The sequence below is a fragment of the Coptis chinensis genome, chromosome 1 (genome assembly GCF_015680905.1).
Source record: "Coptis chinensis isolate HL-2020 chromosome 1, ASM1568090v1, whole genome shotgun sequence".
Classification (NCBI taxonomy): Eukaryota; Viridiplantae; Streptophyta; class Magnoliopsida; order Ranunculales; family Ranunculaceae; genus Coptis; species Coptis chinensis.
In genome coordinates, this window is record NC_141456.1 from 84,637,610 (window position 1) to 84,662,894 (window position 25,285).

At 34.7% G+C, this 25,285-nt stretch overlaps 2 long non-coding RNA genes and 1 pseudogene across 5 annotated transcripts; 2 read left to right on the plus strand and 1 right to left on the minus strand.

Moving 5' to 3' along the window:
• Positions 1 to 738: 738 nt before the first annotated feature.
• On the minus strand, positions 739 to 5,814 carry LOC147525549 (uncharacterized). 2 transcript variants are annotated; one of them, XR_015221960.1, is made up of 3 exons: positions 5,675 to 5,814; positions 4,684 to 4,812; positions 739 to 1,117 (listed from the first exon to the last, which is right to left on the minus strand). It is a non-coding gene; the product is annotated as an uncharacterized LOC147525549 (long non-coding RNA). The 2 variants fall into 2 exon arrangements; XR_015221952.1 differs by lacking the exon at positions 739 to 1,117 and adding an exon at positions 4,203 to 4,608.
• On the plus strand, positions 2,326 to 4,192 carry LOC147525550 (protein LOW PSII ACCUMULATION 1, chloroplastic-like; annotated as a pseudogene). Its single transcript, XR_015221934.1, has 4 exons — positions 2,326 to 2,453; positions 2,549 to 3,100; positions 3,750 to 3,800; positions 3,923 to 4,192. The product of XR_015221934.1 is annotated as a protein LOW PSII ACCUMULATION 1, chloroplastic-like (transcript).
• Positions 4,761 to 11,840, plus strand: LOC147525551 (uncharacterized). 2 transcript variants are annotated; one of them, XR_015221942.1, is made up of 4 exons: positions 4,761 to 4,891; positions 6,462 to 6,521; positions 6,644 to 6,742; positions 11,130 to 11,840. It is a non-coding gene; the product is annotated as an uncharacterized LOC147525551 (long non-coding RNA). The 2 variants fall into 2 exon arrangements; XR_015221935.1 differs by lacking the exons at positions 4,761 to 4,891; positions 11,130 to 11,840 and adding an exon at positions 7,347 to 7,980.
• The last annotated feature ends 13,445 nt before the right edge of the window (positions 11,841 to 25,285 follow it).

Consider the following 25,285-nt stretch of genomic DNA (forward strand, 5'->3'; position numbering starts at 1 on the left):
CCCATTCTTGAAAACGCTAAAAATACAAAGGAGGTTATGTCGAAATTTTGAAAGGAATGATTTGTTTTGAGATGTAGTATTCGTCTAATATGATTTGTTTCAAGATACTTTTTATTTATAGTTTATCTCATTCAATGAACTCTTTACTTTCTACTGATTATCCTCTCGTAAAAATCTAAAATTGAGTTAACGATGGAATAGGCTGAGTCATCAATGAATTGGCATTATCCTTTGTTCATATATAAGGTGTCATAAAGATTCACCTATTAATCCCTCAATCAATAATCAATAAAAGTTTGGAGGCTCATGAAGGCGGACCTTGGCTTCTCACTGCATGCAACTTCAATATTCATAATCATCCCTAACCAAGGGGAATTGAGGATTTCCTTAGCCTGATAATAATTATTATATAGTTGTGCGAGATACATAGGTTTATCATTACAACTAGTGGTTTTTCGTTCAAATATATGATTATATTAGGATTTATACATTTATTGGTTTTATTATTGCCTATATTTTAACCTATCAAATGAATCATATTAGCAATACAATTTGATCAAATCTAAGCACGTTGAAAATTGTCATATGATCTAAGGAAATAGAATAATGGATTGTCCGTGTGTTGTCATGCATGTGTATATAGAGGGAGAATAAAATTAATGGATTGTTTATGCAATCAAGGTTTTATTGATGCTTATATAGCTTGAAAAGGGATAAATAATCTAAATATGGTAATGGTGAAGATAACAACATCAGTCCAGTGTATATAATGTGGTTTATTGCATTTGACTTAACATTTGTGGCCATTTCTAGATAAATATTGCTTAGCTAACCCCCCATGTTTTACATACTTTATGACTAGGGAATCAAAATTCAAAGAAAACATTCACGCAAAAGTCAATGTGAGGTTATATTTATTACACTTTTGAGATGGCGTACCTAATGTATTTGTCATGTTTAATCATCTAAAAGCCACGTAATATCTTTTTATTATTATTTTTTTTTATTGGCAAGCCTGTTTTAAATGAGATCAGTAACTCTTTGATGCTGGCGGGGTTCGAGTCCCAGACCTCTAGTATCATCACCTAAAGGTTTTACTGACTTTGCTAGTCGGCACCTGCAAAAAAAAAAAGTGTAGGCAAGCCTGTTTTTAAAGAGATCAGTAACTCAATAGTATGTAGCGGGGTTCAAACCCCAGACCTTTGGTATCATCACCCAAAGGTTTTTACCAACTAAGCTAGAAGACACTTACGAAAAAATGCGTGGGCAAGACTATTTTTAAAGAGATCAGTAACTCAATAGTGTGTAGCGGGGTTCGAACTCCATACCTCTAGTATCATCACCTAAAGATTTGACCAACTAAGCTAGAAGGCACTAACAAAATATTTGGACAAGTATATTTTTAAAGAAATCAGTAACTCAATAGTGTGCAGTGGGGTTCGAACCCCAGCTCTTTAGTATCATTGCCCAAAGGTTTTATCAACTAAGCTAAAAGACACGTAATATCATTTTCATATAGACCAAGTTGGCAAAAATGTTGAGATCCGTATCAATTATAATATGGCCATCAAGTCTCTCAACTTAGCAAACCTTTGACAATCTTGAAGCTATCTTTTGCCAAATCATAACTTCTACGTAAAACTCAAAACTTCGAACAAAGTGTGAGTGTGTAGGAATACTAGCCTTAGTAGGAGTGTTGAGTGTTGTGCCCTCATACATTGTTTCCAAGAGTGGTGTGGCATGGGTCAGTTCGGTTCGGTTTTGGATTGAAATCGTTATCCGAACCGTCCTAATCGGTTTAGGTATTATAAGAACCGAACCAACCCTACACCTTATGGTTAACCGAACCGCAACCAAACCAACACATTATGGTTAACCGATCTGCAACTAAACCAATGTATTTTACAAAACCAAAAATTGACCCGAACTAATAATTTTTTGGTTAACTATCTTTAACCGTAACCAAACCAACATTATGGAAGAATAATCAAATAGCTTTTAAGTAGATATATATATCAACATTTAGTAATTTTGGTAGTAATATGGTTTAGTTTCGGTTATTTTCGATTTATAATTCTAATAGCCATTGACCGAACCAACCCTATTGGTATTCTATTTTTTTAAACCGATCCGAACCAACCCAACTCATGCGGTTCGGTTTGGTCCGTTTAAATGGTTTTGTGACACCCACTAATTGTTGCCAACTAATTTTTTCCCGCTGGTATCTCGGTGAAAAATTTAAGAATGCCGCCCAAATCAAAATTTAGAGACCATAATCCGGGAGCGTAGCGAACTCCACTTTGAAATGCCCAAAACTACCCTCACACTACCAACTTCCCAGCAAAAGTTTCATTCCTTGTGCACAAAACAGTACAAACCAAACAAACCAAACAAACTTACACAACCATCACTTGCTCTGCAGCTAACAAACCATCTTCACCTACGGAAATCAGGTACCTCATTGTAAACTGTCACTACAGAAATCCAATTGTAATAATGACTTTTCATTTAAGTAGTTAAATTTTTGTTACTGTTTTCCTTTTTTCAGTTCTACTGCGAAGATTCGAAGTGAAGTACTAACACCATTTAGATCAGTTAGAATGTTTTTTCACTTAGCATTTATAGCAAGTGCATCATTTGGAGGAATAATAGCTACTACGCAGTTAATAGCTGCAGTAACAGTACATAACCAAGCTATGGACACTATTGAAATATTAAAAGGACTTGGTATAGACTTGGGAGCAGTTTCAATTTTTGCATTTTTAACAATGCGAAAAACACGCAGATTGCTAGACTTTCAAGAGAAGAAAACTTCGGGTTGATGAGAAAAGAACTATTTCTGTTAATGCATTGAGAGGGATTGCTAGACTTGTTGTTGTTGCTGGACCGGGTTCGTTTATTATGGAGGCGTTTGAAAGGTCAAAACCTTTTACTGAGGGGTTGATTGAAAAAGGTGTGATTGTTGTTCCTTTTGCTACTGATGGGAATTTGCCAAAATTTGAAGTTGAAGAGAGTGAGGAGAGGAGGAGAGTGGTGTTGGTAGTGAAAAGAATAAGAGACCTTGGCAGCTTGTTCCTGTTAATGCTTCCGAATGGTCTAGGTATGTGCATTGTTTTTTAACTGCACAGCTACTTATTTATTGTTGCTTTTATACGTAGTACAATGCATTGTTGATGTTCATGATGATGGTGCTGTTTTTTAGATATAGAGCTTATAACCATATCATACTTAGGCTGGGCTTGATATGAACCTTAAGGTTTTGAAGCGACTTTTATTAATTTGATTAATTATCTTCAAGGTAATTGCTCGCTAAGGGGAGGTGTGTTGTCATGTTCAAGCATGTCATGATGTCCACATTTGATAAAACTTCTGTAGCTTGGTAATGGCTGATATTTTTTTAACAAAGTATTGCATTGGTTTTTAGAGGGCGTCTAGTAAGAGGAAAATTGTACCAAAGCCCTTCAAGACTTGTTCACTTGAATGTTTCCAAAAATCTTTTGTTTATGCCAAGCTCAACTGTGAACATCTTAAATCTATCCTGCGCTATATTTCCAGACTACTTATTAGTACTATTGCAAGATTAGAATTTTAGTTTGAGACATGTAACTTTTGGACATAGTCCAATTGCTTCAGGTGTAAGAAAGCATATGTGAACAAGGTTTTGTAGTTTGATACGAATAATCCATACTGGGAATTTTTTTTGGGCCTTTAATTATTTCTTTTAATCTTAGGATTTTATGTACTAGCAGGTGGCTAGATGAACAGAAGAAACTGGCTAATGTGTCACCAGACTCTCCTGTGTAAGTGTTTCGATCTGCCAACCTCCTCGTACGCACATATTTCTGTTTTTTACTTGTTGCTAAGTTACCGAAAAGTGTTTTTAGTCAAAAGTTCGATCTGAACAATTTTGCTTATTCTGAAGATATATCTCTTTACGCTTGGACGGTCGTGTCCGTGGAAGCGGCCTTGGTTACCCTCCTTGGAATGCTCTTGTTGCCCAATTACCACCAGTGAAGGGAATGTGGTCTGGTTTATTCGATGGATTTGATGGGAGGGTATAGAGAGAATATACTGATATCTGTGGAGAGAAATGAGGTAAATCCTCCTTCAACTTCAACTACGACATTTAACGTCATCTATTTTATGTTCTGATAATAATTGTTCCTTATCTCTATAATTTCTTTTTGTTTCGTGCTTTATAGTTGTACCCCATACTTAGCTACTCTATTGAGCTTATTATGGTGATGAAGAGACCATTACTACTGAAGTCCTTTAAATACCAGTCAGTCATGCTACATTGTCCTATATCTGAAAATTTCAGAGACAGAAGTAAAACTCCCTCTTTTTCTACCCTTCTTCCACTGGCGAATCCAATCTGTTTTAAAGCACCACTACTGAGGAATTTTAAAGAAGAAACACTCTGAATTATGTAAGTGATGTTCAATTGTGTACCTCTATACCAGGTACTGTTAAATTCAAATTAAGTTGTGGTGTCGAAGTTAAATGGATATCAGTTACTGCAGAGGTGTTGAGAAAAGAACTCTGGCTCTGTGTTCTAATCACGTCTAGCTTAAAATCCCAGGTCTCTATAAAGGGCTCCCACATGACCTGAAACCTTTTGGAAACGTTTAGATAATTATTCAATTGTAGTCTACAGAGAAGACAGCTTCTAACATGAAGTACCTTTTGAATGTTGAAGTAGTTGACCAACATGTCACTAGCAAGAGAAGCCTTCATGGCACTTCCAGTTGTGTCAGAACGCAATACTAGATTCTTCAGGAGGATCTCCAGGATAGGTCCATTGCAGCTACACTAAAAGAGCACATGACAAAATCAGCTACGGAAGGGTTAGCCTTCGACAAAGTTTAGGAAGAACATTACAGAATGCACTGTAAGTACACATCTTCATTAATATTTCAATAATTATAAAACTGTGACAAAAGAATAAGATGAACCAACAAATCCAATAGGTCAAGAGAAATGTGCAATTTCAGTTTACACAATTAAGAAAGTCTTATGGGTTAAATCAAAATTGCTATGTAGAAAGAACATATAAGCTTGTGAACATTAACAAGCAGGCCTAGGGAAAAGTTAAAAATTAACCCAACATGAACTTCAAAAGTTGAAGAAACAAAAACAAAATGCATAAATTGCAATAGCTACAAATTAACCCATAGCAGCACATGCAGAGCCACAGCCACTCACATATTACCTTTAATTTTCTCGTCGCATTAAGCTTTTATTTATGAACTATATGATTGAGTGGCAGAGTAAATCATAACAGCAAATTGAAGATACAAAAATCTATATCTTATTGGCACACAAGAAGTTGATTTCACTGAAAAGATTATCTCAATGTTTCGTGCCTACTAACACTACCAAGGATGTAACAATTATCCAAACAGGATCACTTTCTATACTGCACCCTGCAATACAATGACTAAGCATGCCCATAATTGTGACTCTACCAAAATAAACCACCACTCAAGATTTTGACACTAACCACTTTAGTTTTGAAATCCCCAATGTCAATATAGAATACTCCACCAAATCACCATCGTTATAAACAAAAGTTGACAATCTTTAATGTGCTTTTAAGATGCTACACTGATGAAAGTATCCCCAACAGACACTTGTTAACAATAGTATATTATAAATAAGAAGTTCAACATACAATTTGTGGTGCTTTGTGTACACATGATCTCATCTAGAGTTCCACCGGAGTTCAATTGCTTAAAGGAATAGCATACTGTTCATCCTTCTGAATTTAGGAGTTCAACTTCTCCCCAAAAATAGAAGTCTTAACGTAAGATCTATGTGCTACCCCTTGATGGAAAGCTTGATCCCGAAGCCTTTACAGGTTGTCTCAATGACGCGACTGAAAAACCAAGGGATACAGACTAGTTTGGTTGACGGAGCTAAATTTGCATCTTGTCAATTGCAAATAAAAAAAATGTTTTTACTTTTTAGCCAACAATTGTTTTTAGCCAAGTGATTATGCATCAATGGTCAACAAATGTTTTTAGCCAAGTGATTATGTTTAGTGCAAGTTTTACAATGAATGACCTAAATACCTAATAAGCGCCAATTGAATTCAAAAGGCAAAAGTACAAACACCCAAACCGGCAAACAAATCTAATCTAGAATTCTCTTAGAATCCAGTTACACAGCTGAACATATTGAATTTTAAGTTTCAAATGAGCATTCATAACATCATTAAAGAAAAACATATCGTCCCATCTGTTAGAAGCAGAGAAGCCTTCTTTAATTGAACTTTCAGATCCATAACACTAGCTAAATATTGGAAAGTCCCAGAGTCAGGATTTTGATATCCAAGGATATTCCAAGTGTAGAATAGCTGATGTAATATAGACATATCCAAACTGTCAACTTGAATGTTGACGCTGGTATGCTGCTTCTGCTCATATTTTTTGAACGTTCAAAATAACTTGAACTTGCAGGTGAAAGAGGTGATTCTTTCATTCTATATTTTGATGGAACAGGGTAGAGCTACGAGAGAAGTATGAAACCTTTGTTTCACCCTCTTTGTTTTCATTTTCAATTTAGAATATGTGATTATGGGTTGGTTGGAAGTATGCTAATTTGAGAGTTATGTTAATGTGACACATATGATCTTGACCAGCATTGTGAAGACTTAAGAATGGGCGAGTTTGGTGAGAAATATGACTTTGATGTTGATGATGCAGTACAAACGTTGGAGAAACTAGGCATTGTTGCTCGGGTGCGTGTTACTTTGACATCTCATATTGATTAAGTTACTGGGTTGATGGGTGTTTTAGATAAATTTTTTTTTGCCACAATAGAAAAGGGAATTTTGTTTATAACCACCATTTTATGTTTTCAAATATATTCACAGATAACAAACTGTAACCAGTAGATAACCTGCAATCTGATTTTACTAGATTTAAAAGTTAAAAAAGACTTAAAAGAATATATTCACAAACTGGTAAGAAGTCTTTTCACCGACAATGCTAATAGTCAACCTTTACTATATATTTTCCATTAGGGGGTGAGGAAGTATAAATTGTACTATTCCTAGGAGCTTTTTAGATTTATATAAATGTACATGATAATTTGAAATAATTGATGTAAGTTTAGGAAAAATAGTATCATTACAGTGCCAAATATGATGGTTGGCAAGGATTCTTGTTGGGCTTTTAAGATGAGAGGAGGAAAAAATATTTAATTTTCCTCTTGATTGTGATTGTATTGTTAGTTAATCATCTCTTGCGTGGTCTTTGTCTTTGGGTTCTCATGTCTTAATATGTGATAGTATACTATTGGAAGATATTGTGTAAGTTTGAAGTGTGCCATTGAAATCATAGGCACAACCACCGAGGAGATGGTGTTAAAGGCTAAACAAGATGCTACTATTGCTTAGCCTTCACATGTAATTTTCTCGACTCTGCTATTTTATTGGGATGCAATAGGTGTGTTTATGAGCTTGTTGAAACTTGGCATCTGTAACACTCCATTTTTTTTAGTAACTCTGTAAATTTATTTGTTGTATGTGTCCTTATACTCTTTCATGGCGTCTTGGCAAAGTTATGGATGTACAGGTAAGAATTTAATTTCGAGTACAAAATTTTCTTTAAGGAGGTAGACTGTTTTGGTCTAGAATTTAGGTAAGGGGGGTTGACCCTTGCTTATCTTTTTTGGAGAGAGAGAGAACTAGAGAGGGAAAAGAGAGACCAAACTAATTGGAGAGAAAAAGAGTAAGAGAGAGTGAGAGATCAGAGATTAATTAGAAGAAAGGAAAAGAGAGAAGATGGAAGGCCACCAAACTGTTTTCGACTTCGAAAGTTCAAAGCTTACGAACGCGAGATTTGAATTCGCTTGTAGGAATTGGTTTACTTTTTTATTCAAGGTGTGTAATAGTTTACTTTCCTTGTGAAATCTTGGTGTATGGTAAATGTTTGTTGAATCATATGATATGGAGTTGTTAAAATTTTAGTTAAATAGACTTCTTTTAGAAAATCCTATTCGATTTGTATGCAATCTCTTATTGAAATTGGTGATTAAGTTGGAAGTTCAATAGTTTATATTAGGAGATGATTTATAATATAAAAGCCTATCAATTTTGTGTGGGTCATTTAATTGGAGCCTTTGATTAAATTGGACATTGTTATTTTTTGATTTATTGTCTTTTTTTTGTTGTAAATATATAGTGGATTAAGGTGAGAAGACTTCAAAACAGTTTCGTATTATAAATTTGGATTTCCTTGTTTGGGGTCTTATGTATGGATTTTAATATAAGAGGTTTCATCTTGGTAAATGCCTGATACTAATTTGTTCATGTCTTGAGGAATTGAAGTTGATGGATATTTCAAATACTTTTGTTCTGATTTAGAGGTAAGATAGCTACTACCTCCTGTTTGATATGGCTTATGCCTAAACATAAATAGATAGGTTCAATGAGACTTCAGTCCAATGCAGCAAGTCCTATACTATTTGAACGTGTATGTGAAAGATTAGGCAGTCGATAAGATACACTGTAAGAAATCTGTTGTTTGAAAATCAAGATGTTTGTCAGTTTTGGAGCCACGTTTTCGCATAGTTTGGCGATTCAAACCCATACTAAAACATGAAAAATTAAGACCCGTGTGTATGCTTTCCAACCCTTTTGACCTCAACACATTCAGAGTCCTGTGGAGATAGATACGGTCTCTAAAAGTTTGGTTAGTAGAAAACAGTGCGTCAGGAATCAATTTCTGTACAGTGTGTTTGAGTCCTAGTTTTAACATATTTAGAACGAGATTGAGAATTTTTGTAAAACATAAAGAAGTAAGGTCTATGTTATCTTTACAGCGTAAAAAATCTTATTGCTTTTGGATATCTATGGAAAGAGTTGTGCTATCCTGAAGATAGCTCGTTAGAAATCTAATTTGTTGAAAATCAGAATTTTTAGGTTGGGACTTCGAGTTCTACATGAAAAAACAAGTTTACATATCCTAGTTTCTAAATAATCAAGTCATGTCTCATTTGGATAAATGTAGAAAAAACGATAGCATTGACAAGTTGGCTAGAAAACCTATCGTGTTATCTTTTTATGTGCATGAACTTGTTTTGGAAAATATGTCTAGTAATGAACAAAGAGTTTTTTAAACTTTTCTTGGGTGTTTTATATAACGTTTGCAGTATACTTTTAGATGGTGGTTTTGTTTGGAACTGACATAAATCTTTAGATAGTTTTTGGAGGCCCGAAAGTATAGTAAAATCAGTTTTTGAGCAATTATGACTTATAGGTTTATTGTGCATCACTAGGGCTGAAACTTTATATATATATATATATATATATTTGTGGGGATATTTGGAACTTGTTGTACCTATTTTTAAATGATTTAAGCAGTTGATTTCCTTATTTGTAAACATAATGAGATTTATACATTATTGTTTTTGGATTTGCTTTATTGTTGGAGGAATTTTATGCTTGGATGTCGTGGAGACTGTTTTGTGCTCTAGAGTTCTAAGGTGAGTTCTAGATAAGTTCTCTTACTGAAATGGGACAATTATATCATAACGAATATTAGTTGAACTTGTTGGAAATGTTTTCATTGTGCTAGTGTTGGATATGCCCTGGGGATTATATATGATGTTTTGAATATGAACATTATCTAAAGTGAGAATAATGATTATTTTGAGCACGGTTCTGTAGGGCAATTATGCTTTTGGTTAAGAGCTATGTAAGGCTTGATTATAATCTTGAAAGATTGGATACGTAGGCAACTTTATGTAAATGTGTAGTTGCTATAGTATATATTATATATTTAGTTTTTGCGACCAATATATGTGTGCAATGGATGTAGTATCCGTAAATAAATTTGTGTTTTATGTACGAGTCAAGAAACTATATGTTTCTACTTAAACGAGAAACTATCCTGTGATTCTCGGAAAGTAAGAGGAACTATTGGTCTTGATGTAGGGTTAAATAGTATTGTTGTATGTTTTTGAACTGTTTAAACTAAACGGTGGTCATGTGGTATTATATTTATATGTGATGGCGATCACGTTTGGATTTTGTGGAAATTTAATATTTATTAGTGGTGGTGTTACCACAGGAACCTAAGGGTTCCAAGATACGAAAATTGAAATAGATAAAGCTTATATGGATATTGAACAATGGGTACTGAATGGTATACCATAATGAAACTTGTATTATTTGATATTGATTATTGGGTATTAAACGATATACCCTGTTGGATCTTGTAGTGATATTGGTTTCACTTTAGTTTTATTTTGATATGATTCATTGGTTCCTTGAGAATAATTGTATGCTTGTAAAGTCATGTAATGACTGATTTTATTGTATGAAAATTCCTCAGGTGAATCTCGGGTGTAGTGAGTGGTAAAATTCCTAGTTTGCTTGATCACCAAGGTGTGTAGGGATTAGGAAATTCCTTGGTTGTATTTCCCGAGGTGTGATTATATATATTAGCTTAAGTGTGGTTGTTAGCCCAAGAGTGGCTGTTGTGATATTTATGATATGATTTAGTGCGCGAATGCATAAATCCAGCTCTCTTAGCGATCTGTGAGCCTGAGTTGATATCCCGACTGAGATGGTTGCCTGTTATTGAGAGTGGGAGCTGGTTATGTGAGAAGACACAGATGGATATATGTGTCAGTCACAGCAGTGTGTAGAGGTGACTATCGTGGTTGTGACTAGGGATATTTGTGTGTAATATTATAATGAATTTAGATATGTAGTTAAGTGTGAATTATTATATGATGCATGAGCATGTATTAATTAATAATTAGTAGTTTATATTTTATTTGGTTTCCTAATTCAATTAGGATTAAGATTTAGGATGGTTTCCTATTTGGTTTCCAATTAGATTTAGTAGTTGTTTTCTTATATAAAGGCATCTAGGGTTCATTGTTAGATAGTTATTATTGATTATTAATTCTTTGTGAATTGTTCTTCATGTTTGAAGGTTTAAACCCTAGATTTAGGTGTTTGTTTTATTAAATCTTATTGATGTTCATCCATTGTTGAAGCTTCCGCCAACAAGATATATCAAATTTGGTATTAGAGCCAGGTTAATTTTTGGGATTTTTTTTTACGAAAACACTGTTCATGAGTATTGTTCACAAAACACTATTCACTGCAGGGTATGAGGGAATGTCAAATCTCTTCCATGGCTTGCAGAGATGAAGTTTGAACCATCAGACACATCATATGCTCGAGATGCTTGTCTAAGTATCTCCAAAACTATTCTACATTCGTTGTTTGATAAAATGGCAGGACAAGTTCGTTCTTGTGACAAGGAGTTTGTAGAAGATGTTTATGTCGACTCTTTTCTTTCCAACTTAGAGGAGGTTGTTGTTTGCCAAACAGTTAAGTGCATGCTATGTGAATTGCAACCATTCAAATATTTCTCTGATGGAGTACTAGAAACATTGTGGTGCATTCTGATTTCTGCAAGTCAGTATAAAGCCAAAATTCGAGGTCGACTTCCTTTGAACCATGGGAGGGTCACGTACATGGCATGTGGAGCTTTTATGCAATGGTGGATTTTTAAGACAACAAACTCGAAGACAAGTTTATTTCAAGCGGGGGAGTATGATGCATGAGCATGTATTAATTAATAATTAGTAGTTTATATTTTATTTGGTTTTCTAATTCAATTAGGATTAAGATTTAAGATGATTTTCTATTTGGTTTTCAATTAGATTTAATAATTGTTTTCTTATATAAATGCATCTAGGCCTTCATTGTTAGATAGTTATTATTGATTATTAATTCTTTATGAATTGTTCTTTATGTTTGAAGGTTTAAACCCTAGATTTAGGTGTTTGTTTTATTAAATCTTATTGATGTTTATCCATTGTTGAAGCTTCCGTCAACAAGATACATCAAATTTGGTATTAGAGCCAGGTTAATTTTTGAATTTTTTTTTTTACGAAAATACTGTTCACGACTACTGTTTACTGGAACACTGTTCATCATGGATTACTGTTCACTTTGAACACTATTCACTGCGGGGTATGGGGGAATGTCAAATCTCCTCCATGGCTTGCAGAGATGAAGTTTGAACCATCAGACATATCATATGCTCGAGATGCTTGTCTAAGTATCTCCAAAACTATTCTACATTCGTTGTTTGATAAAATGCCAGGACAAGTTCGTTCTTGTGACAAGGAGTTTGTAGAAGATGTTTATGTCGACTCTTTTCTTTCCAACTTAGAGGAGGTTGTTGTTTGCCAAACAGTTAAGTGCATGCTATGTGAATTGCAACCACCTAAATATTTCTCTGATGGAGTACTAGAAACATTGTGGTGCATTCTGATTTACGCAAGTCGATTATAAAGCCAAAATTCGAGAATTAGACTTCCTTTGAACCACGGGAGGGTCACGTACATGGCTATGTGGAGCTTTTATGCAATGGTGGATTTTCAAGACAACAAACTCGAGGACGAGTTTCTTTCAAGTGGGGGAGTATGATGCATGAGCATGTATTAATTAATAATTAGTAGTTTATATTTTATTTGATTTCCTAATTCAATTAGGATTAGGATTTAAGATGGTTTCCAATTTAGATTTAGTAGTTGTTTTCTTATATAAATGCATCTAGGCTTTCATTGTTAGATAGTTATTATTGATTATTAATTCTTTGTGAATTGTTCTTCATGTTTGAAGGTTTAAACTCTAGATTTAAGTGTTTGTTTTATTAAATTTTATTGATGTTCATTTATTGTTGAAGCTTCCGCCAACAAGATACATCATTATAAATGTTAACTAGTTTCACTCGTTTAAAATATGTTTTGCAGAATGGTAAGTATACTAACCTTCTTGTAGGGGTGTACCATATAAAGATTTTTGAACAAGATAAATCTATTTTATTTGCTAATTAATTTTGAAAAAAAAGGACGCCTCATACTGTATAGAGGAACTAACTGTCCTGATGTAATTTATATAATGTTTTTAGTAGATTTTAGATGTGCTAGAGAAACTAATGCCTTCCGAGGGAAAGAACTAAATTGTTTTGAGGCGTAAGAGTTACTTAACTGTTCTGGCATTTGTTGAGACGGTTAAGTAGCTAGGTTGAGCAATGAAATATATATTGTTATGATTTCCAGGTTATTAGCAAGATTTAAGTTTGTGAAATGTCGAAAATACAGAGGAGATTTTGTTGAAATTTTTGTAGGATTTTTATGTTTTTGTATAGTTTGGGTTTTGTTTGGTTGTCCTGTATTATGTTCTGAGTTTCGTAATGATTGTAGATGTCATTTGTCTTTGGTATTCAGGCATTACAAAATTTGGGGCGTGACAGATTCCTATCTAAGATGGCTTGTAATTCATTGCGATTTTTTTTCTCTCTAGTTCTTTGTTTTTCTGCAACTAACTTCACTCTTTTTTCAACTTATGTTTTTGGAAGACTACATGAGGCATTGCTAATCACAATGATTGAAATACAAAAAAGATAAATGAAAATTTGAGCATTGAAATATGAGGGCTAATCTTTTTCCTTATAGTGGGGAGGGCTAATCAAAAGGGGGGTGTCTAAATTTAACCCAAAAAAATATTGAGCTAAAGCTTCTTATGATATTGTGGTAGTACTTTCTCGGGTTGCTTATTTCAATTATAATTGTAGCAGAAGCAGTTTATTATATTGTTAAATGCGTCATACAATAATGGTATATATGTGACTATTCATAGTTTTTGATAATCTTGAATCATACAAGAAACTTCTTATGTCATTACATAAGACATACTTACGTTTACGACACAATACTTGTTAAATTGTTATATATATTGATTTGGCATGAGGATTATTTATTGGTTGCAAATATCAAGGCATCATGCTTTTGTTGATGAACGTATGTTAACTCTCGGGGCTAGTCGAGTTGTTGGCAGGTTAAATTTCTTAGCTTGCATCTTCATCACTAGAAGCTCAAGATCTGATGGTCTTTTGCGTTCTTCTTCCTTGTAAATTAAATATAACACTTTATAGATTGTGCTATTGATTTTTAGTTGACGATTTTAAAAATTAGAGACGCGTTGTTCTTTTTCATCTTTTTACAGTTTAATTTGGTGTGTTTTTTCTTATAGCAGTTTGAGACATCTAATGTTAGTACATGTTATGAACACATTTTTATCAATAGTACATTTTGTATAGTATCTTTAATTACTGTTTTGTTGTGGTGATTAATTTGGTTATTTTAGATCTTTGTGTTTATACTCAACTACCTTTTATTGAACACAATTACTCCTTTACTCTTGATGATGTTAGTTCAAATACTTGTATAACTATATTATAAGGATTTTATTTACAAGTTCGTTATGGATTGAAGTTGCATACCTTAATAATTATTATGATTGGTATCCAACAGTCATGTTTCTTCGTCTTTAAAAAAAAATAAAAAAAATAAATCTCGTAGCCGTTGGATTTTGCAACCGGGGGGAGGGGGAAAGGGTGGGTTTGGGTTGGGTTTAACACTAATTGCAACTAGTAGTGGGGGGTAAGTCTAACTAACCCTTAAAAGAATGTGGATTGGCTATTTAGAGTTTCGATGTTAGGCTGGGTAACTTATTTGGTTTAATTGTGTATCTCGATGTGGTGGAGGTGGATTTGGCTTTATTTGCAAATATAAGGATTTAACTATTGTGAGTGTTTCAGTAATTGGGTGAGGACAAGTGGCGTATTTCGAGGTTGACTTACTGCGGAGAAAGCTGCAAAAGAAGAGTTGCACAAGATTGATGATAGAAGTAGACTCAACATGCTACAATTACATCTTTCAATGTGTAATTAAACCTAGATGGGGCAAGAACTAGGAAACTAATGCCCCTTAAGCTCACGTTTGGAGTGAAGACGATTCCTCTTAATGTGTTATTAAATGTGTTATATGGTGGTTATGACAGAGTATGTAACATACATCGGTGTAGTTTTTAATCATACATGCCTAAATTCTAATGTCATTTCATATGACATACTTAAGTTTATGAGAAAATAACTAGTATAACTTAAAGTATGATGAATATATTGTCATAAGTTTTGATATTGCTACATGAGCAACATTACAGCTAAAACCGATATAGATATGTAATGTGATATTTATAATCCCAGTATTATCAATTGTACTTGGATTGATTTTTTTTTGGTAAAACAATTTATTTATTATGCGTCATATAACAATAAGGGCAGTTGACATTAGAATATGCCCATTTTTGTTGCATTATACATTTCTTTTTTGCTAAAGGAAACTTGATGTGGCATTAAAAATAGGAAGGAAAAGTTAGGGTGTTGAGGATCAACATCCGAAAAAGTAACACCAAAATAATGTTAGCGTCTTGTTTTTTCAATTTAGTGTCATGAGACCAAACTAGGTATGACATTAACAAAGGTTATACTTATGTGATTACAAATTGTGTATTATAAGTATGTGTCATTCCAAATGATATATAGGTACTTAGCGTTTTTAGGTGGAGGCAAATACATGTATTTGCTTTTACCAATGGGTTTGCCTTTACCAATTCGGAATTTACCAAAATTCCATATCTAGGTGGAGGCAAATCTAGCCTCAAACCACTCTATTCCCATCCATATTCGCAGATTTGACATTTCATTTGCGGATACGGCATGACTTTGGCAATGTCGTGTGGATATTTTTTTGACTTTTCAACTTATAGGGGCGATTTTGGGATTGTTGCGAGGGTTTTCTTTCAACAAACCATTGCCACTTTTTTGGCCAAAAGAATTTTTAAATAATTAAAAAACTAACTTGGGGCCCATTTTTAATAAAAAATAATTTTAAAATAAAATTGGGTCCCACTCTTTATTTGATTTGGTTGCTACTATCTGGAGTTGGGGACGGTTTGTGAGTGACTATTCATATTGGTGGAAGCAGACTGTGGGGATTTGCCTCCACCACCTAGAAATTCTCTTATGTTATTACAAATTACGTAATATAGGTCTATGTCGTACCCAATGATATACGGGAACTTATGTCATTACAATTGCGTAGTATAGGTCCATATCATTCCAAATAACATATGAGTTCTTATGTCATTACAACCGGAGTAATATATATATATATATATATATATATATATATATATATATATATATATATATATATATATATATATATATATATATATATATATATATATATATATATATATATATTGAAAGAGCCCAAAACCGTAGTTTTAACCCAGAATAGCAGATCATACTTTTTAGACCAATTATGTGAGTAATAATTAAGAGTTAACACTTATTATGTGTTTTATGCATTTCGGGGCTTTAAAGTCCATTATGTGCGAAATGTGTCACTTTAGCGAGATAAAGAAGCAAAGGTCGGTTACTAAGGAGTTACGTGATTAAAGGCCAAGATTCAAGAAGACAAAGCCTTTCTAAAAGCCCTGGTCAAAAGCTGAAAAGTCGACGAACATAAACAAAGACACACAAAGTCAGTGAAACTTCCTCCGCGTCATATCTTTGGACTCGGACCTCTCGGGGGGCCTACCTTATGTCAAAACGACCCGGCTCGGAAAGAGCTTTCCAATGGTCTAAGCCTTAATCCAATCAGAGGAGCGAAGTGGACGAAAAGTCTGTTGAAGCCAACTGCGGTTGAAGAGGCCTTTTGATTTGAAAAGAATTGGGTTTTGGGCCTGATTCTCTGGCCCAAAACATGGCTCCAAGCCCATGCACGATTTTTGGATTTGAAAACATATAAAAACAAAAGCTTGACTCTTTGTTAATGGTAGCTAGTTAGACCTAAAACTATAGATAATTCTAGATCTAGATTTAATTGTTTTTAATTTAGTTTAGCTTCAATTCAATTCTTGTTTTAGATTAAACTCTTAGAATCATTGTTCTTAATTAGTTTGATAAATAAAATAGCTATTTGTCAATTTCGATTCTTGTCATTTACAATTGTTTAGATCTAAATTCCCTTATTACGTAGATAGTTAGACCTAGATTAGTTAGATTATTAATTTAGTATTTGAATCATTGTTTTATTATTTATTAGATTAATAAAATAGTGTTCTCCATAATCTTGTTTCATTTCCATTGATTGTTTAGTTTCAATTCGTAGTTTCAATTATTTGTCAGTATCAGTTTAATTCAATTATTGCATGAGTAGTTTTGAATTGAGTTAAACAAGTAAAGTTCAAATCTTTATATCATGTCTTGTTTGAATTCCATTGGGAATGATAGCGTGATGATTCTCGGCTAAACCTCCATTTGAGGGGGTTGAGAAGCCTTGATGAAAGCTTGATCCCGATTATCGTTGAGTCGTCGTAATTTCCTTTCCACTCTAGAAATGATTAGTTCACCATGAGAATGGGTGTAATCGTTCATGCTAGTTATGAATTGGTAGAAATGCCATGTGTAATTAGGGATTAGGAGTAACCCAGTTGTTCTGCGGCGATTCAATTTGGATTCTGACGATTAAATCGTCGATAGGATTAAGTCGAGTTAAGGTGGAATCAATCCCCCTCAATTCCTTATCATAGAATCGACGTAGCATTCCCATAGTTGTTCTAATAGTCGACTAGTTGCATCTTGTGGGTAGTTGTATCATAGTCTAGTTGCCATTTCGTAAATATCTCATTAGACTTTAGTTAAGAGTAATTATACGTAGAGAGCACAGCATGCGGAAGGACTAGGAGTGGAACGAATCATCTACTCCACTATATCTCATAGGATTGAGAGTAGAAATCTTTGATAAATCTTAGGTACATAATATAGTTTTAGTTTAGTTACGTTTTGAGTTTCATCGTTCATTTCGTAGGTAAACTATCATTTTTATGTTATATATATATATATATATATATATATGTATATATGTATGTCATTCCAAATGATATATTAGTACTAATGTCATTACAAATGGCATAATATACGATCATTCCAAATAATATATAAATTAGACTTAGTGCTGGAGAAAAGCCTACATATGTTACTTTAAGAAGGAAAGCACCAATATGACATTGAAAATGACATACAAACCATCGCCACTTTTTTGGCCAAATTAATTTTTAATTAAATAATTAAAAAACTAACTTGGGGCCCACTTTTAACAAAAAATAATTTAAAAATAAAATTGGGTCCCACTATTTACTTGATTTGGTTGCTACTACCTAAAGTTGGAGACGATTTGTGAGTAACTATTCACATTGGTGGAGGCAAACTATGAGGATTTGCCTCCACCATCTAGAGATGCTCTTATGTTATTAAAAATGACGTAATATAGGTCTATGTCATTCCAAATGATATATGGGTACTTATGTCATTACAACTGCATAGTATATGTTCATATCATTCTAAATAATACATGAGTTCTTATGTCATTACAAATAGAATAATATATATATATATATATATTTATATATATATATATATATATATATATATATATATATATCTTTTATCTCACACTTCTTATCTCACACTTCTTCTCAGTCGTCCGATCCCACCTCAAGATCTGATGATCTAATTCACCCAAAAAATCCGATATTTCAAAATTTCGTGTTATTTCAAAATCCAAAAAACACGAAATTTTACAAAAACGCGAAATTGGAGAACTGTCTCTCTCTCTCTCGGCTTCTTCTTCTCCACTCCCAACCAAGCTTCTGGATTAAGGTTTGATTTTCGTTTAATTAGTGTGGGTTTTGTTTAATGTCGTATTCTTCAATAATATTTGATAAATCTTCATCAATTCGTTTGGGTTTAAAGACAAGATTGAAGTTTGAATGGTGTTTAATAATCATCGTATAAATCATGTTGTATACAAGTAGGCCATCATTTCGTTTGGGTTTTGTTTCATGCTTTGGCAGTCTAAATTTTGTTATACATTAAGGTAGTACTTGATGAAGTTGATATTACTTTTGATCTGTGGAAACATGAGTAGAATTGAACATTTTTTGTAATATACAGTTCTTAGGTTTGTTGAAGTTACTTGTATTTACAAATAGTCATCTTATACTGCCTTAATAGTTTTTAGTAATCCCACTCTTCTGGATTTCAATTATTTGCGTGATGCTTATTGTTATCTCTGTTCATATGATTAATATTCTCGTTTAAAGACGGCGACAATCCAAGTTTTGAACTAACATATTCGGTGAACTCTGTCAGAGTTCGGTGCTAGCATATTCGGTGAACTCTGTCAGAGTTCGGTGAAGTAGCATATTCGGTGAACTCTGTCAGAGTTTTGAACTAGCATATTCGGTGAACTCTGTCAGAGTTCGGTGAACTAGCATATTCGGTGAACTCTGTCAGAGTTTTGAACTAGCATATTCAGTGAACTCTGTCAGAGTTTTGAATTAGCATATTCAGTGAACTCTGTCAAAGTTTTGAACTAGCATATTCGGTGAACTCTGTCAGAGTTTTGAACTCTATAAGAGTTTTGAACTAGAATATTCATTATGGCTTGCATCCATTATTGTATTTAGTATATGTCCACATTGTGTGATCTGTGAATTATTGTATATGTCCACATTGTGTGATCTATGGAGGTAGCGGGAGAGTGGACTGCCGATATTGTCAAGGCAAAGGTCAGTTCTGTTTTTTTTCCTGCACATTCACAAGGCTCATGCTTGATTCGCCAGATTCGGCTGACTTTGAAGATTTTAGTTTTGAAGATTGCAATTTTGACAGATTAGCAGCTTTGAAGATTGTAGTTTGAGACCGAGTTATTTGTTTACGTGTTGATGTCACCTCAGTCTTTGCAAGAGCTTTTGTACACTAAAATAGATGGTATAATATATGCTCTTCTCGAATGTTATAGAGGCTTTTCCTTTTTGCCTTTTTGTGACAATAATTATGTAACGAAACTCAATGACATGTTTCTCCGTAGACTTAAACAACAATGAGTAGAGTGTATGAGATTTTGATCAATTTTGTGGTTAGGATGTTGTTTTAAAGTTCCTTTTTCAAGTTATTTCTTGGCGGGTTCATACTTTAAAATTTTGGTTTCTACTGCGGTTAGGTAAAATATGCTTTGACGAGGTACCGCAAAAAAAAAAAACAATGAAATCCCACTGCTTGGGTCTTCATCGATTAGCTTTTCGGTGCTCCATTGACATTAAGCAGTAACATCCTTTTGTTTTTTAAGCTGATGTGGTGAAAAAATAGTAGTTCTAACTTTACAGTTTCTAACTTCTGAGCAGGTAGCCAGCTCAAGACTTTGTGTAAACTTTGTTGAGTGCTGACTTGAATGTGTGACAATATGTCTCGTTGTCTCTGTAGTCAAGAGCATACATTTACCTTTTTAAATACACATTGCTGGAAGATTTTTAAATTTTGTCACCATTTTGTCATGTTGAACAAAGAACAATCAACACAATTCATTTAAAAGCAATTTGATACATCATACAGACATAGAGTTGTGATCCAATTGAAACTGAAAATCCCATTTTGCGTTACTGGTTTAACCATTTTCTTGGTTATACACATTTGTCTTCAACTTTTCATTATCTCAAAAAAAAAATTTATAACCTAGCTACGTGGAACAAAGAAATATATTTGTCAGAATTGCTGCAAGTTCAGCAATTCAGCTCCCTTAACCGCATCCAGCTTCAACAGTTTGAACAACTGAATTACATAGACTATCCACACAAGACACTAATGACGCTGATCCAGAGCTTTGAGGATTATAAAACTCGAGCTGGATCTGCAACACACAAAATACACTTTCCTTAATACCAACAACAATAACACAATAAAAATTGGAAAAAAAAAATGTGGTTAATGGAAAGAAAACTTAACACCAAGTCCACTGGATTTGGGGCAACCTTGACAACACTCTTTAACAGACATCCTCTTCAGTCTAAGAAAGCTTCAATGCCAACACTCTGCAGCGAATGCCAACACTCTGTAGCGAATGCCTCCAGCTTGAGCAATGTGATGGAAACGAGAGACATCATCAGGGCCCATTCCTTGAGGACAACTAACGTAGAAATATGACTCGAACCCATGAACGTTGCAGCAGACGCTATGCCCTAACAATATATAAAACAGAACACTTAAATTTCCCAACATTATCCAAAAATACATCTCTTTTACGTTCTCAATATCTCTGAACTGAATATCTAGTTTTTCTTTTACTCATTTAAAAAGGACTTGACGTCATGTGATGTTAATTATGTGATGTTGAAAGGACTCGACTCGACATATACAATAGTTCAACGAATATTCTAGTTCAAAACTCTGACAGAGTTCACCGAATATGCTCGTTCAAAACTCTGACAGAGTTCACCGAATATTCTAGTTTAAAACTCTGACACAGTTCACCGAATATGCTAGTTCAAAACTCTGACAGAGTTCACCGAATATGCTAGTTCAAAACTCTGACAGAGTTCACCGAATATGCTACTTCACCGAACTCTGACAGAGTTCACGAACTCGACGAAATTCAAAACTCTGACAGAGTTCACCGAATATGCTAGTTCAAAACTCTGACAGAGTTCACCGAATATGCTAGTTCAAAACTTGGATTGTCGCCGTCTTTAAACGAGGATATCAATCATATGAACAGAGATAACAATAAGCATCACACAAATAATTGAAATCCATAAGAGTGGGATTACTAAAAACTATTAAGGCAGTATAAGATGACTATTTGTAAATACAAGCAACTTCAACAAACCTAAGAACCGTAGCTCGTATATTACAAAAAATGTTCAATTCTACTCATGTTTCCACAGATCAAAAGTAATATCAGCTTCATCAAGTACATTTAAATGCTCAGATAAGAAAGAAAGTTGATACAGATGAATCAAATTTCTGTTTATTAGATGAAGGAGGAAGTGATTGTAGAGAATCAAATAACATATGCAACTTGTATTGTATCAGATTAAGGACAGTAGCGAGTGTAGAGAATCAAATTTTTTCTAATCAAATAACATATGCTTCTCATGTGTTTGAACAGATTTTAAGAGGCAAGCAAGATCGTTTCTGCTAAAATCAAGATTCAGAAAGAGGGACTCTATTTCAAGGACCTACAGCAATGTGGAGTCTTTTAGTTATAATATTGTGTAGTTATATGTTGTTACGGACAAGAATAAATGTATACAACATGATGGCCTACTTGTATACAACATGATTTATACGATGATTATTAAACACCATTCAAACTTCAATCTTGTCTTTAAACCCAAACGAATTGATGAAGATTTATCAAATATTATTGAAGAATACGACATTAAACAAAAACCAAACTAATTAAACGAAAATCAAACGAATTAAAAGTGGTTGCTACCTTAATCCAGAAGCTTGGTACGGTTTGGAGAGAGAGAGAGAGAGAGAGAGAGAGAGAGAGAGAGAGAGAGAGAGAGAGAGAGAGAGAGAGAGAGAGAGAGAGAGAGAGAGAGAGAGAGCCCAATTTCGCGTTTTTGGTGATTTTGGTTTTTTGGATTTTGAAATAATGCGAAATTTTGAAATATCGAATTTTTTCAGTAAATTAGATCATCAGATCTTGAGGTGGGATCGGACGGCTGAGAAGAAGTGTGCAGATTTAGAGTGGCAGTATAGCCAAACTGTATATATATATATATATATATATATATATATATATATATATATATATATATACATATATATATATAAATTAGACTTGGTGCTGGAGAAAAACCTACATATGTTACTTTAAGAAGTAAAGTTTCTAACCTCATGGGGACAGTGTTAGAAGCGATAGGTTGTGAGATAACATAGGTTACTGTTTTGATCTGGTGCTCCAATTCTTACCAAAAATAGAGAAAAAACTGATCTTTCGTAGGTTTCTTATCTAGTTTTGCTGGTTTTGCATTCTACTAATAGTAAAATCCTCCATTGCTAAACAGTGGTAGTTTATTAGTGGAAGATATTAGTTTATAGCCTCAAAGGTAAAATCCTCCGCTATTTATAGTGTGAGTTCACCGAGGCAATATAAAGTGTTGGTTTTCTTTCTCCTTGGGCAAGCTTAAGCTAAGCTTGTTCTCATGGCTTCTGCGGCGATTGCAAATGGGCAAAATTTGTTCCTCAAACCATACAGGAGGTCCCTGTTTGGTCGGTCCGGGTCATCTGAATCCACGGTAGCTTTTAAGTTCTTCTCCCGATCTATGTTGATGGAGTGGCTGAGTTTCCGTCGGATTTATTGGAGCAAGGTATAAAGGAGTGGGATGAGTATTTGGTTGGTTATTTTCTGGATAAAAGACTGTCATTTCTGATGGTAAAGGAAGTGTTGCAGAGAAAGTGGAAATTGAAGGGGTCCTTTGATATCACCACAGATAAAGAGCTTTTCTATATGAGTTTTACGAGCTCAGAGGATCGCCAAATGATCTTAGATGAAGGTCCTATTTTTATTGCGGGCAGAGTGTTTGTAGTAAAGCCATAGACAGTGGAGGTTGATAATTACAAGAACAAGGTGGCCTCCATACCTCTATGGGTAAAGCTGATGGATGTTCCGAAAGAAATGTGGGCTTTCGTACCTCGCAAGCTTAGTGGGTGGCACATCTATGTTTATGGATGATGCAACAGCTAAAAGGAAAAGACTATCTTTTGCTAGATTCTGTATTGAGTTCCCAGTGAACTATGATTACAAGGAAGTAATAACAGTGAAAGCAGGGAACCGAGAGGTTGTTATACCTCTGGAATATCCATGGAAACCGAAGTCTTGTACAACCTATAATAAATTTGGGCACTCAGCAGACCAATGCTCTGGTAGACCAACTAGGATATGGAGACAAAGGGCAGTTTCGCGTAATGGTGGAGAAACCATAAGAGCCTCCAGAACAAGAGGAGTTACTAACAGCCAAGAGGGGATTGTTATCGAAACTGACCAAGAGATCCAAGAAGGAGCAGGATCGCAAACAGCTGCTGTGGTGATTTCGAATTCAAGTAGCAATGAGGAACTTGGGCAGCACCCTGCTATGGCTGAAGCAGTAGTGGATATTCAGGCTGTTGGACCAATGTTAGAGGTAGATGTGGGGGACCTAACTGTAGGTGTAAATGCGGCTGTCAGTAGACAAAATGAAGGTGCTAACTGTAAAACCCAAAGAGGCGCATCTCCACAGGGTGAAACAAGGCATGATAACCAATTGATGGTTGTAGGAGTTTCTAATTGCAATGGTAGTGCTGATGAGTTACAAGAGGTAGAGCTTAGCTGCAAGGTGGTGAGGGTACAGAGTGGGGATGAAGATAGGCCGTTACATCACTTGCTACCAGATAACACTCTTGCTCAACAGTTTCTTAGTGAAGGGGGTATGTTTGAATGCCTTGCAGCAGGCGAAGACCTTGAGGACGACATTTCTGATGCAGAACCGGAGCTTTTTGGTGATAGGACTCCTCCACCTATACCAGCTACTCTGTCAGTACAGACTCGAAGCCAAAAGAAGAATAGAAACCAGAATTAACACCACGCACAGGCAGTTTCTAGTAATAGAGGAAAAGAGAGAGGCCGAGGGCATGGAAAGAGAAAGGCTCACTGATTCTCATTATGATAAGAGTGTGTAGCTGGAATGTGCGAGGGTTAAATGACCACACAAAAGCTAGACAGCTTAATTTGTTTAGTAAAAAAAAGAACATTAGTTGTATGGGAATTTTGGAAACAAAGGTGAAAAGAGAGAAATTCCTCGCTATATCTGGAATAGTTTGTCCCTCGTGGGAACGAATGCATAACTATGCAAGCGATGATAGTGGTAGAGTTTGGATTGTATGGAATCCGAAAATTATGGAGATTACGAAAAGAAGAGTTGGAGAGACGGCGCAATTTATTCACTGTAAGGTGTCTATCTTACAATATGATTTCCAGTTTACCTTGACAGTTATATATGCTAGTAATAACAATGCAGAGAGACTGATTCTCTGGGAGGAGCTGAAGTTACTCAGTTATGGCATTCAAGGTCCGTGGTGTGTTATAGGTGACTTGAACAATGTACTCTTCTCGCACGAAAGAATTGGGGATGTGGCAGTCCACCAGAGGGAAACAACTCCACTAGCAAACTGCTTAAATGCTTCTGGGCTTTTTGATCATACCGTAACAGGATGCTTCTATACTTGGAACAATGGGGGTGAGGTTGTCAGGAAATGGTCAAAGCTAGATCGGTGTCTGGTGAATTCTTCCTGGGCGTCCTTACAGTTGGCTACGAGCGTGGAATTTCTAACTCAGGAGTTTTCTGACCACTGCCCAATAGTTATGTCTTTTCTGAATAAAATAAGAAGTCGACCACCGTTTCGGTTTTGCAATTTTTGGCGACTTCATGAGGATTTTGCTCCCACCCTTGCTCAATGTTGGAACATTCAAGACCATGGTAACCCACCGTACATGCTATCATGCAAAC